Consider the following 12,065-nt stretch of genomic DNA (forward strand, 5'->3'; position numbering starts at 1 on the left):
TGTGGCTCTTTACAATTTTATTTTTAGTTTTATGACCCTACTAGTAAAAACTGTCGTTGTATTTTTTTTAATCAATATTTTGAAACTCTAAATTTTGGTGGTATTCTTTTTTTTACTTTTTACAGAAAGAACTAACTAATTCGTTAGTACTTATCAATAATTTATTGGCAAATAATTTGAGAATATTTGACACAGATCATTTTCATGTGTCCACTTTTGGGATCACCATTGAAGTTATATTCGTATTGCACAAAATTTTACAAAGTGTACCCGCTCGGATATGATGTAGTTCAATCTCTTCAATGCAATTTTAAAAATTAAATATGAAATCCTTACATCTTTAGAAATTCGAATCTTAAGTAGTTCAATCTATTGAATGCAACTTCAGATTTCGATCTTAAGTTCTGAAACATAAACTTGTTCTTCGAATTTCAACAATCTAGTACACAATTTAATGCCTAAATCTATTCCAAATGAGCTCAAATTTGAAACATAACATTCAAATTTCATAAAGAAGAAATCTCAATCACCAAATTGTCAAAACAATAACAAATTAAACAAATCCATTTGTAAAGAAAAATAATAAAAATATATGTATATGAAGTTATCCAAAAATTGGGTATCTGTTAAATTTTTTTTTTTTTAAAAGTTAGGTACAAATTCAATGAATGACACAAAACTTGACAATTTTACCGTTGGCCTGCGCGCAAGTTTACAAATCTAGCCAAAGAACCTTTTGGAAGTCAACGAAAACCACTTATAACGTTTTTAAATTTGGTCATATGTAGAATTTGAAAATTCAACAGAAAGGAAAGTGACAGGGGTAATAATTTATTACTTTTTCTTATGAAGTGACAAAATGACTTGTTCGTACGGACGTAGTTGACTAATCTTACTTTTCGGCCGGGGTATGGATATGAAACTGGACATAGTTGGCAATCTAATCTTATAAAGCAACCATTTTCTTTTTCCCCTATATATATTTTTTAAAAAGGAAATGCGATTAATTTTGCTGTATGACTAAAATAGTAAAGATTTACTAGTGCAATTTAAGGATCATAGCAAACTAATAATAATAAAGAAAAATATCTGAGCTCCAATTTTGAGATAGATTTATCAAATCTATTTTACCTTATTTCTTTGAGTTTCTAGAGGAGATGATTGATATTGATGAGATATGTTGTTATGACTTACCTTTCTATTAAAGTATATGTACCAACAAGACTACTATTTAATTCCACATCATGCCTACTTTTAACTTAGTTGTGACTATTTTGTGTTAAACAGCAGCAGTGAATTAACATGATTTATTCTCCAAGCTATTAATATTTCATTTGACATAACACATAAAACAAAGGGAAAATAGTTTACACAATTATTGTATATAACTTTAATTATATTATTCTTGACTTTATTTAGTGTGATTTGTACATCATGCCCTTTTACAATTTGTAATTTAAGAAAATGACCTTTTTAGATCCCTTAGATGTAAAAAATAGATCTCTTACGTGTAAAAGTAAATCTCTCATATATAAAAAAAATGAGGGCTATTCAAAACCGACCCGAAAATATTAAACAAACCGAACCGATGACTTGTTGGCTTATTGGTATCGGATTATCGGAGTAATGGATGGGGAACAAATTGAGATTTTATTATTAACGGCTTAATGGTTTGGGGGCAGATTACTCAATTTTCTTATCGGGTAAACCGTTAAACCGTTAAGACTTTTATATATTTACTTTTACCCCTATGTATATAAAGTACTATTGAACGAATGTGAATGTTTGATTGATTATGAACGAATGTCCTTTTGAAAGTTTGATTGATTACTGAACTAATGCGCTTTTCTGGTTTTACAAATTTGGTTAATATGTGTATGACAGACTGTCTGTTTTGCCTTCCAAAATCCAGCATTTGTTGCTTGGTTTGTTCTTGAACATGTGGGATATATACTCCCTATCCTCGTGGCTGAAAAAGTACCACTGATTCTGCAGCGTTGATCCAATCTTGCACCTCTTTGTACAGTATGTGTAGTCTTGGTATAGATTGAATAATTGTTCAAAAATTTTAATTCGGTTTAGCCGATAAACCGACCGATAACCGTCCGATAATTATTAATCCGATATTAATTCGCTTGTTGTCTTATAGGATGGCTAGCAGAATCGTTAAACCGAACCGTTAAGTGTAATTATTCGCCCGATCCACCCAATAAACACCCCTAGTTTTTACCACGGGAGTCCCCAACACTTTTTACTCGATCAATTGAAGCTCTTGGTCCAAAATTTCCAGTTTTGGCACAGTTTTGTCAAATTTAATTTCTTCACTGAGGATTCTGAAAGAATAATAATAGCGGGGCGAGAACAACAATCGAATACCCTCATGGTAAGTGTAGTGGTCGACCTATGAATACAAGTTAAATTACTAAATTTTTAGTCGTCTTCCCTTTCTACTCGAATCTTTCCATTCCAAATCAACTACTTTCCTAGACATGCATTGCATTACCGAATCAATCATGGTTATTAGTGGCATGCTAAAGTAGCAATACTGATTGGCACTTCAAGAGACAGTAAAAGGTCAAAAGGTATTTCAATAAAAGTTACTTTAACTTCTTTGGTATCTCACACAATGAAGAAGCAGGGATTCATTCTTCCATTATCCCATGGTCGATAACACACGTGGTATGAAACACATGTCATGGTGTTCTCACCTTATATTGGTGCGTGTGTCTTATTATTTTAATCATCCAACACCGTACAGATCTTGGTCTAGATACCTTCAAGTGTCTAACCCGAGTTTTGCACTTCAGTAATCCTCAAACTATCTTCTTTGAGAAACTCGTATCTGGTTTACAAAACAAGTCATAATCGAATAGTAAAATTCGTAAGCTGTCAAGAACGACCTCTACAAGTAAATATAACCCCGCATTATCCAAGGTTCTATAAGGTCTCATCTCTTCACGATTCTTAACACAAGAGGCGATTGCTTGTGTGAGAGAGCCAATATCGTGACTTGTTCGACACACTTTATCAACAAAATATTCATCACATGCATACGAGATATAGCAAAATTCAAGATTCAAATATTGATGAGCATTTATAATACTAAAGTCATTTTACAATACATAAATATGTTCATATCCTTCGCAAACCTAGAGCCATAACATGTTTCTCAAACAGGTCTCTAGATATCGCCTTTGTAAAAGGATCAGCTATCATGCTTCGCGTAGGAATGTACTGTAAATTTATCTCTCCACTTGATATCATGTCTCTTACAAAGTTATACTTGATGTCAATGTGTTTGGTCTTGCTATGATACTTAGGATCTTTTGTATATGTAATCGCCACTTGACTATCACAATATAGAGTCATGGAACCCTGAGAGTTCTTTGTAATATTCAAATGCTCAAAGAATCTCTTCAAGAAAACAACTTCTTGTACTGCAGACGCACAAGCCACAAACTCAACTTCCATTGTTGTGTTGTGCAGGTTTGTTTCTTACTTTTTCATGATATAGCACCACCATTAAGTAAGAAGGCATAATTGGATGTAGATTTTTTATCATTCCGATCACCGGCCCAATCAACATCTGTATATCCTCTCAAGTATAAATCATTTGTCCCGCCCCGAACCTGGGCCTAGACGTAACACGGTACTCGGTGCCTGACTATATATGATCGAGCGAACCAACTGCCTGGCTGAATCAACATGTGATATCATAACATACTAAACGCGAAAGATAAACTAACACATGCTGATATACTAAATGCCTGAATGATAAAAATCAAAGTGTGGAAATACTAATACAATTCTGAAATATATTTGTTAAAATAGCTTAATATGAAAAGCATGCGGCTTTGTCTAGCTGTTACTCTAGTCTATGAAGACTCTAATGAAGTACTGAAAACACTGACTATCTGTAAATACTGAAAGACTATAAAGTAATGATAATGCCCCGAAAGAACTGGGGATCACCAAATATCTGGTACGAGAATCCTAGCGCTCGAAATCATCAACTTGTAAATCATTACAAGCATTGTGAGATGCAGGCCCCGGGCAAAAGAGACGTCAGTACATTTGAATTGCACTAGTATGTAAAGCAGCTAAAAGAAAGAATTATAAATGCTGAAACTGAAACTGAGCTAATAATTGAGAATTGATAATTGATAACTCAAACGATAACTATTGAAACTGAAACTGAAATGATAACTGATGACTGATAACTGATAACTGAACTGATAACTGGTAACTAAAATGATAATTAATAACTGAACTGAACAAAGGAAGTAAGGATATGAATACCCCTCTTCTAAATGATGAACAACCTGTTTATCTAATTAAGCTACGGCCTCGAGCCCAATATATATTGCACAAGCTACGACCTCAGGCCCAAGTATACGTATACATAACTACGGCCTCAGGCCCAGAAATGCATAAAGCATATAAACTACGATCTTAGGCCCAAACATGCATAAAGCATAAACTACGGCCTCAGGCCTAGATACAGGTGTTCAACATTCAGCGATTTAAAGTTAGGAACTGAGAATCATACTGCAAAATATGATAGTGAAATACTGAATCACACTGAGTTACATAATACTGGAATACTGAATAGGACTAAACTAAGACATGTATTCTTGAACTGATTATGAACACTAAAACTTCAACTGTTTATGGCATATTGAGTAATTTGTACTAAGACTCGGAGGCATCAAACCCAAGTCTATATTGAATACGCACTGAGCTCACAACATTCAGAATAAAAGTCATGAACGAGTTATGAAACTAGAGAATATAAGTTCTACAACTATTCAAGGAACTAGGCTAAACTCTATTTTTGAGGCAATTAGTAACGTCTTAAAAGAAACGTAGTGTAGGGAGAATCATTAACATTCCCAAACATAGAGAGTTAGCCTCACATACCTTAATTTCTCCCCTTAGTTATACTACAATGATCCACAATACTAAGAACCTTCAATCTACAATAGCAGCATCCAATGGAACCCAATATTAGTAACAAATTTCATAACTCAAGCCATTTAGGAATATTATCAAACACCTTGTAGGCATAAATCTCTACATCTCATCACCATTTAATTAGTTCATCTAACTACCACCATTCATCAATAATTTATCCCACCATCATGATTAACCAATTTATAACTTCCAAAGTCACATATATGACCATCCATCAACACCCAACCAACAAAGTTCCATTAAATAAACATCTTTCAATCTCTATAATAGTTGTGTAATTAAATTGGGAATTTATGGTTTCCAATCACCATACCAAGAGTTCCAATACTTATTCATACTCATATTCCCTTTGTAAATCCATACATGTAAGTCTAAGGGGGGGTGTAGGATTACCTTTTTGGAAAAAATCTTGCAAAACCCTCCTTTGAGTTCTTGAAGGAATCTCTAGAAGATCTAAGTATTTTATGTGTATATTTCATCAATACTAGTGTACAAATGATGGAATTCACACAAAGATAATGGGGATTACTTACCTTGAAGATGGGAGGGGTTGGAGGTTTTGAGAGAGTGGAGGAAAACCCTAAAATTCATCCAAATGAAGTCGGGGAAACTAAACCTCGAAGGTTTTATATCAAAATAGGGTCGGGTTAGAAAAAAACGAAGATTTGCACAGTCGCGACGCATGGGGCGATGCATAGGGCGGCGCGGTAGTGTAAAATTCTGCGAGCTTTTGGTAATTTGGTGATAACCTCTGGTAGGTGTGTCCAAATGATGAAAGGTTTGAAGCGTTAGAAACTAGACTCAAAGATCTTTCATTTGATAGGTTGTGAATCACATAATACCTTATATAAATGTATATATTCTCGTGCAAAGTTTGGTCTTGTGCATGCTCATTTGGAATTTTAGTCTATCATGAAACTTTCAAGCTTGACTTAGACTTAGGCTTCTCTTTGGACCCCAAATCACTTATGATATGCCTCGTACACTTATTATCATAACCAATTGATAACCATCATATTAATACTCATTTAATACATCCAAAACTGATTCAAATTTATAGGGTGTTAAATTATCTCCCCCTTGGGATCATTCGTCCTCGAATGATTATCCTGAATGTATCTTCGACTAACTCTGGAACTTAAATGGGTCTGGTGGGAACATGAACTTTTCATTAACACTTGCATACTAAACTAAATGAATACACGATTTCTGAACTGATGAGATACTGAGCTGAATAGGTACTAGACTAAATGACTACTAAACTGACTAAAAACTGAAAGCCATGGAGATTGTAATATAAAGTCTGGATGAGAAGGTTAGATACCTTTGACATTTCTCCAAAATACCTACCAGCTAACACAGCATAACACTAGCTCCATAGGGCATAATAATATGCATAGCATGATACATATACATGAACACTTGTCTATGGATACGTGAATTCTCAACTAACGTGGATATACTAATACTAAACTGGCACGAATAATCGAGTGCTGAACTGACGTGAATATCTGATTACTGAACTCACATCAATATCTGAGTATTAATCTAGCATGAATATCTGAGTATTGGACTGACATGAGTATGTGAGTACTGAACTAACTTGAATGCTCTAACATGAGATCTGAATACTGGAAACACAAATGTCGTGACATGATATTTGAATACTGGAAACTTGAATGTTATAACATGAAACGTGAAATACTGGTGTACAACCGCTAATTATGGTGGAAATTCTGACTCATAAGCTACTTACCCGATCCTTCGTAGGATCCTATATGGGATGATGTATCTGGGATTGAGCTTTCATTTCTTTCCAAATCTTATAACACCTTTCATAGGCAAAACTTTTAGAAACACCCAATCATCAACTTGAAACTCTAGGTCTCTATGTTGCATGTTCGAATAGGACTTTTGGCGACTCTGAGCTGACTATAAATGCTCTTGAATTAACTTGACTTTCTCCATAGACTGATTGACCAAATCTGGTCCCAGCAACTCCTCTTCGCCAACTTCGAACCAACTAATTGGCAATCTACACCTTCGCCCATAAAAATCATGCTTTGAAAATGAGCGAGATAATCATATTATAAGGTCCATGTTTACCATCTCCACTAAAGGATGTGTGTGCTCTGAGATAAACATTTGGTTTTCTGTTGCTCGACTTTCACTTGCTGACAATTCAAACACTTGGCCACAAAGTCTGCAACCTTCTTTTTCGTGTCGTTACACCAATAAATCTCCTTAAGATCATGATACATCTTTGGGAAACTCAGGTGGATAGAATACCTGGAATTATGGGCTTCTAACATTTTCCTCCCTCGCTAAGTCCATCTACGGTTGGAACACACAATCTATCCTGGTACCTTAAAGTACCATAATCTCCCCCTTGTTCAAAAGCCATCGTGTTATGCATGTGAATCCCCTTTTTCAGCTACACAAGTAGGGATAATCAAACCGTTTCTCCTTCACTTTGGCTACTAAGGAGGAACAGGTCTTATTCTATACAACAACTCCACTATCTTTGGTGTTCGAAAGTTGAACTCCTACCTTGGTTGAGCAGTGAACTTCTTTCAACATAGTTCTCTTGTCTACCTTGTGAGCACGTGATTTTTGCCTCATACTAATTACTCCAAAATAATTCCCAAAATTAGGTATTTTCTTTAATTATGTGTTCTTTTTAGGAAATGTTGTGCGATTTTCCTGTTTGTTTGCATAGATCTGTGTGCATGTTTAATTTTATTAATGCATTAAAAAAAAGAATATATAGCATTTGCATTTAGGATTGGATTTTTATATTTTTGGAATTAATTAATAATTAGGTGTTTTACAAAAATAAAAATTCAAAAAAATAATAATAACATATTTTTGTAATTTTAGTTAAATTGTGTGATTTTCTTTTAATTTGTCATTTAATTATTTTTGATAATTATTAGTTAGAGTTAATTAGTATTTTTAAGTTAATTTGGTGTTTTATAATTTAATTTAAGATTTTGAGTTTTAATTTTTGAGAGGAAAAGAAGAAAAAAAAGAGTTAATAAAGAGAGGAAATAAAATTTGGGCTAAATCTAAATTAAATCCCAAAGCCTAAATTAATTAACTAAGCCCAAAAACATGCCCCATACCCGGTCCAAACTTCCAGCCTCTGAAACCATCGAAACGACGTAGTATAGGGACAGAACTACGTCGTTTCAATTTCAATAGATCTCAACCGTCCATTCATCCACATCCAACGACCAGAACTTTGCCCCATTTCAATTACCCGACCCTGAACCGTTTCCCCCTGAACCCGATCCAACCTCTAACCTTAACAAACGACACCGTTCAAACCAATCAAACAATCCAAGCCGTTGATCTCGTTTGACCGAACGGCCTGGATTTAACCTCACCCTCAGTATATATATTTGTCCAAACGATCCCCGCCCCCCAAAACAATCCCCCCCTCTCATTCTCTCCCAAACCTCGACTCTTTCATAGACGAGGAACCCTAATAGTCGCCACCCCATCCCTTCACCATAAACCCGGCGGTGCCGGCTTCGTTCGCCATTAAACTCACCCCCAGAACCCCCTTGATCCCCTTTTTCATAATCCGTAGTTATATTCCCTCAAACATCCCTAGAACGGTTCGAATCTAGATTTAAAGGGACGAACCCTAGCAGCCGCCACCATTTACCACAGCCTTCCGGTGACCATGAAATTAACACCCTTGAGCCTTCTAACCACCCTCAACCTGAATCCCCACTCCGTTGTCCTCGAATCATATCCCAGCCTCTCGAATCTTCGATCAAAGACCCCGTCCCAAACCCTAGCTTGTCCACTTAACCCCAAAATCACACCCAATAATCCCATTGACCTCCTCGTCGCTAATCCCTAACCAGATTGGTTCAAATCCGAGTAAAAACGCATCGAATGGCGAATCTAAGGCTCGACAGTTCGAGATTGTTTCGAAGCTGTTAGGGTCGAACGGTTTTTGGTTAGTATTATAAGTCTATTTCTGATGAAATAGACGTATAATACTAACTGGAAATCAAGTTCGAAAGGGCATATAGTTGAAATCCGAGAAAAGAACAGTGAGTTCTTCTTAACTTCTTTTTCTTTTTCTATGTGTTTGTTTGTCTGTGTGATTAGTCGTTTCTTTAGGGTTTTTAGTTTAAGTTAATCCAGTATATATATTCTGTTTCTTTTTCTGATTTTGGTTAGATTAAATATTCCAATGCTGTTTGAGTAGTTCAATCAACTCTGGGTTTACCTAAATTAGGTTCATTGTAATTCGTCTATTGTCCGTTATTTTTTCTCTTCTCCATCAGTTTATATTCTGTCGATTAATAACATAGGTTATAAATAGTTTCGTCGATTAGTTCGTTCTTGTTTGTAAACCAATAAGCTCGTCAAATGGTTGTTGCGTATGTTTGATCTATGGACACTTAGCTTCAGGGCATTGTCAATAGGCTGACAATGAACCTTCATTCATGTTACCTGCATCCATGTGCATTTTGATTCAATTGTCAATTTCAGTTTAAATGATTCTGTTGAGTTCTGTGTGATGATTTAAATTCAGTTCATTTGTCTCAATTGGAATTCAACCTTAGCTTCAATTTAGTTGTCAATAAGTTTGGTTATAGGTGTTAGTCAGGTTTAGTTTTCAAATCTTTGTTAGCTGGAACAGATTTCAGAATTAAAAGTTCTAATACAGTTGAATAATTGTATTAGGGGCAGTAATATTAAGGGGTTTCAGGGGTAATTTGGGAATGAAACAGTTAGGATAATATTTTAATATTAGTGTTTTGTTAGTTGGATATTAGTATCTTTAAATTGATACACTAATGGGGAACAAAAGGAAGTGGGGGCTGAAAATAAGGAAAAGTTTTCCTTAGTGGGATTTAAAGTGGAATAATTCAGATTTTTAGTGAAGAAGAGGGGGTAAGGCAGTAAGTATAAGAAGGCAGAGGGAGGTCTATAGAAGGGGACTGGAAAAAAATGGAATTCTAAAAGCTGAAAAAGTTGAAAAAATATAGCTATTTTCATCATTTGTCTGGTTTAGGATCTGAAATTAGCTAGAACTTTCTTCCTTTTACTTCTGCTCTATACTCGGGGAAGTATATAGTTGCTGGCTATTTGTTGCTGCACTGTTGTTCCAACTTCTGTTGGTTACTACTGCTGCTGCTAACCCTCTTCTTCCTCTTCTTGTATTGTCTATACCAGGTACATGTCCTGAATCTCAAATCATGTAGTTGTCCAGTTGGAATGAAATGAAATGGAAGTATAACTTCATTGGAAGTTTTAGTTCTTGCCGTGTTTTATCATAGTTGATTGTAGTAGTTTGGACTGTAATTAAAATTGTTTTACAATGATTTAGATTGGTTTGGACTGTTAAACTCATGGACTATTCGGGACATTTGATCGTTTGTTAGACATGTGGTAGTTTAATTCCATTTAGTATAGTTAAGTTTTGAAAATCAGAAGTTATTCAAAACATAAAGCAATCTTGTGATTCACAGTCCTCACTCGTCCTAATAGATGGCAGTGTAATCCTGGAGTCACATTGTTTTGTATTTAGTAATGGTAATTGTGAGTTAGTTTAGAGCTGGACGTGTAATTTGACTGTTGGATTTGCTTATCACTAATTAGCCTAGAATAGTTTGTTGATTAACTCTGTTAAAAGACATAAGTTTGAAAATTGATTCTGGACTTGCATTTTTAGTTGATAATTGGATATTTAAATGATTGTGGATAATTAGTTAAGGTTAATTGCAACATGAGTTAGGAAGTATTATTAACTAGGAGCTGAAGCAAAACTGGGCTGAACGTTATTAGCATAGAATTAGTGTAGAATTTCAAACTCAGCATGTTAAGTGCATCACGTGTGTATTAACACAAAATTAGACCCTGAATTATAACACGGATACGTTAATGCTGTTGTTGATCTCGCCTAATTTTTGCTAATGGGCCAAGCTGAGCACAAGGTGTGGCTCATGCTCTACAATGGGAACTCAGACTAAGCAGCATGTTCTCAAGGCCCAACTCGCTGGTTGGTTTCAATTCAGCAGGGATAGGGCCAATTACTTGAGCCCAGAATTGCTAAAGGGTCCTTATTAATATGTTTTGTTTAAGTAACTCCAATTATTTAGGGCCTCTTTTTCTTTATTCTTAGGAACAAAAATATAGAAAATCGTAGTTGCTTTAGGTTTGTCCTGTAATTAATAAAATGAGACGAACCTCGACAAACAAAAATACACAAGGTGCGGGGCCCTCTATATGTGTTGGTAAAGTTACTTAGACTTCAGGATGAGCCGTTTATCAAAATTTCACGGCCCTACCCAAAATAATGACACGCTAGTCGCTTTAGGCGCGTAGTTAATAATGTTATCTTCTTAAACTCGGGTGCACATTTATGTGACCCAAATCCAAATCTCAACAGAGTTGAAATGCGTCAATAACCACGGGTGCATTGATGTGACGTGGTTTGAGATGTATTTTCATGATGTTGCAAATTTTCGGTAAAAATAATAATAATAAAAGTGGTACATAGTTAAAATTTGCACATAGATTCAACATGTATTAAAAATCAGATATATAAGCCGAATATGACAGTTGAGCGACCATGCTAGAACCACAGAACTCGGGAATGCCTAACACCTTCTCCCGGGTTAACAGAATTCCTTATCCGGATTTCTGGTGTGCAGACTGTTAAACAGAGTCATTCTTTTCCTCGATTCGGGATTAAAACCGGTGACTTGGGACACCATAAATCCCCCAAGTGGCGACTCTGAAATAAATAAATAAATCCCGTTTCGATTGTCCTTTAATTGGAAAAACTCCCTTTACGTCCCTTAGCGGGGGGTGTAGCGGAAAAAGGAAGTGTGACAGCTCTGGCGACTCTGCTGGGGACCGAACCCAGAATCTATGGTTCAGGGTTCAGAATTCGAGCTTATAATAATTGTTATTATTTGGCTTTATTTATTATCTGATTTTATTACATGTTTTAGCCTAAATGTGCAAAATGTTGCTCTTACCGCTTTGATATTATCTGAACTGTATGTAAACTGCTACGAAATCCCTCTCTTCTATTTCTTGAGGAGTGCACGCTGGTC

The sequence above is a fragment of the Nicotiana sylvestris genome, chromosome 7 (genome assembly GCF_000393655.2).
Source record: "Nicotiana sylvestris chromosome 7, ASM39365v2, whole genome shotgun sequence".
In the NCBI taxonomy this organism is placed as follows: Eukaryota; Viridiplantae; Streptophyta; class Magnoliopsida; order Solanales; family Solanaceae; genus Nicotiana; species Nicotiana sylvestris.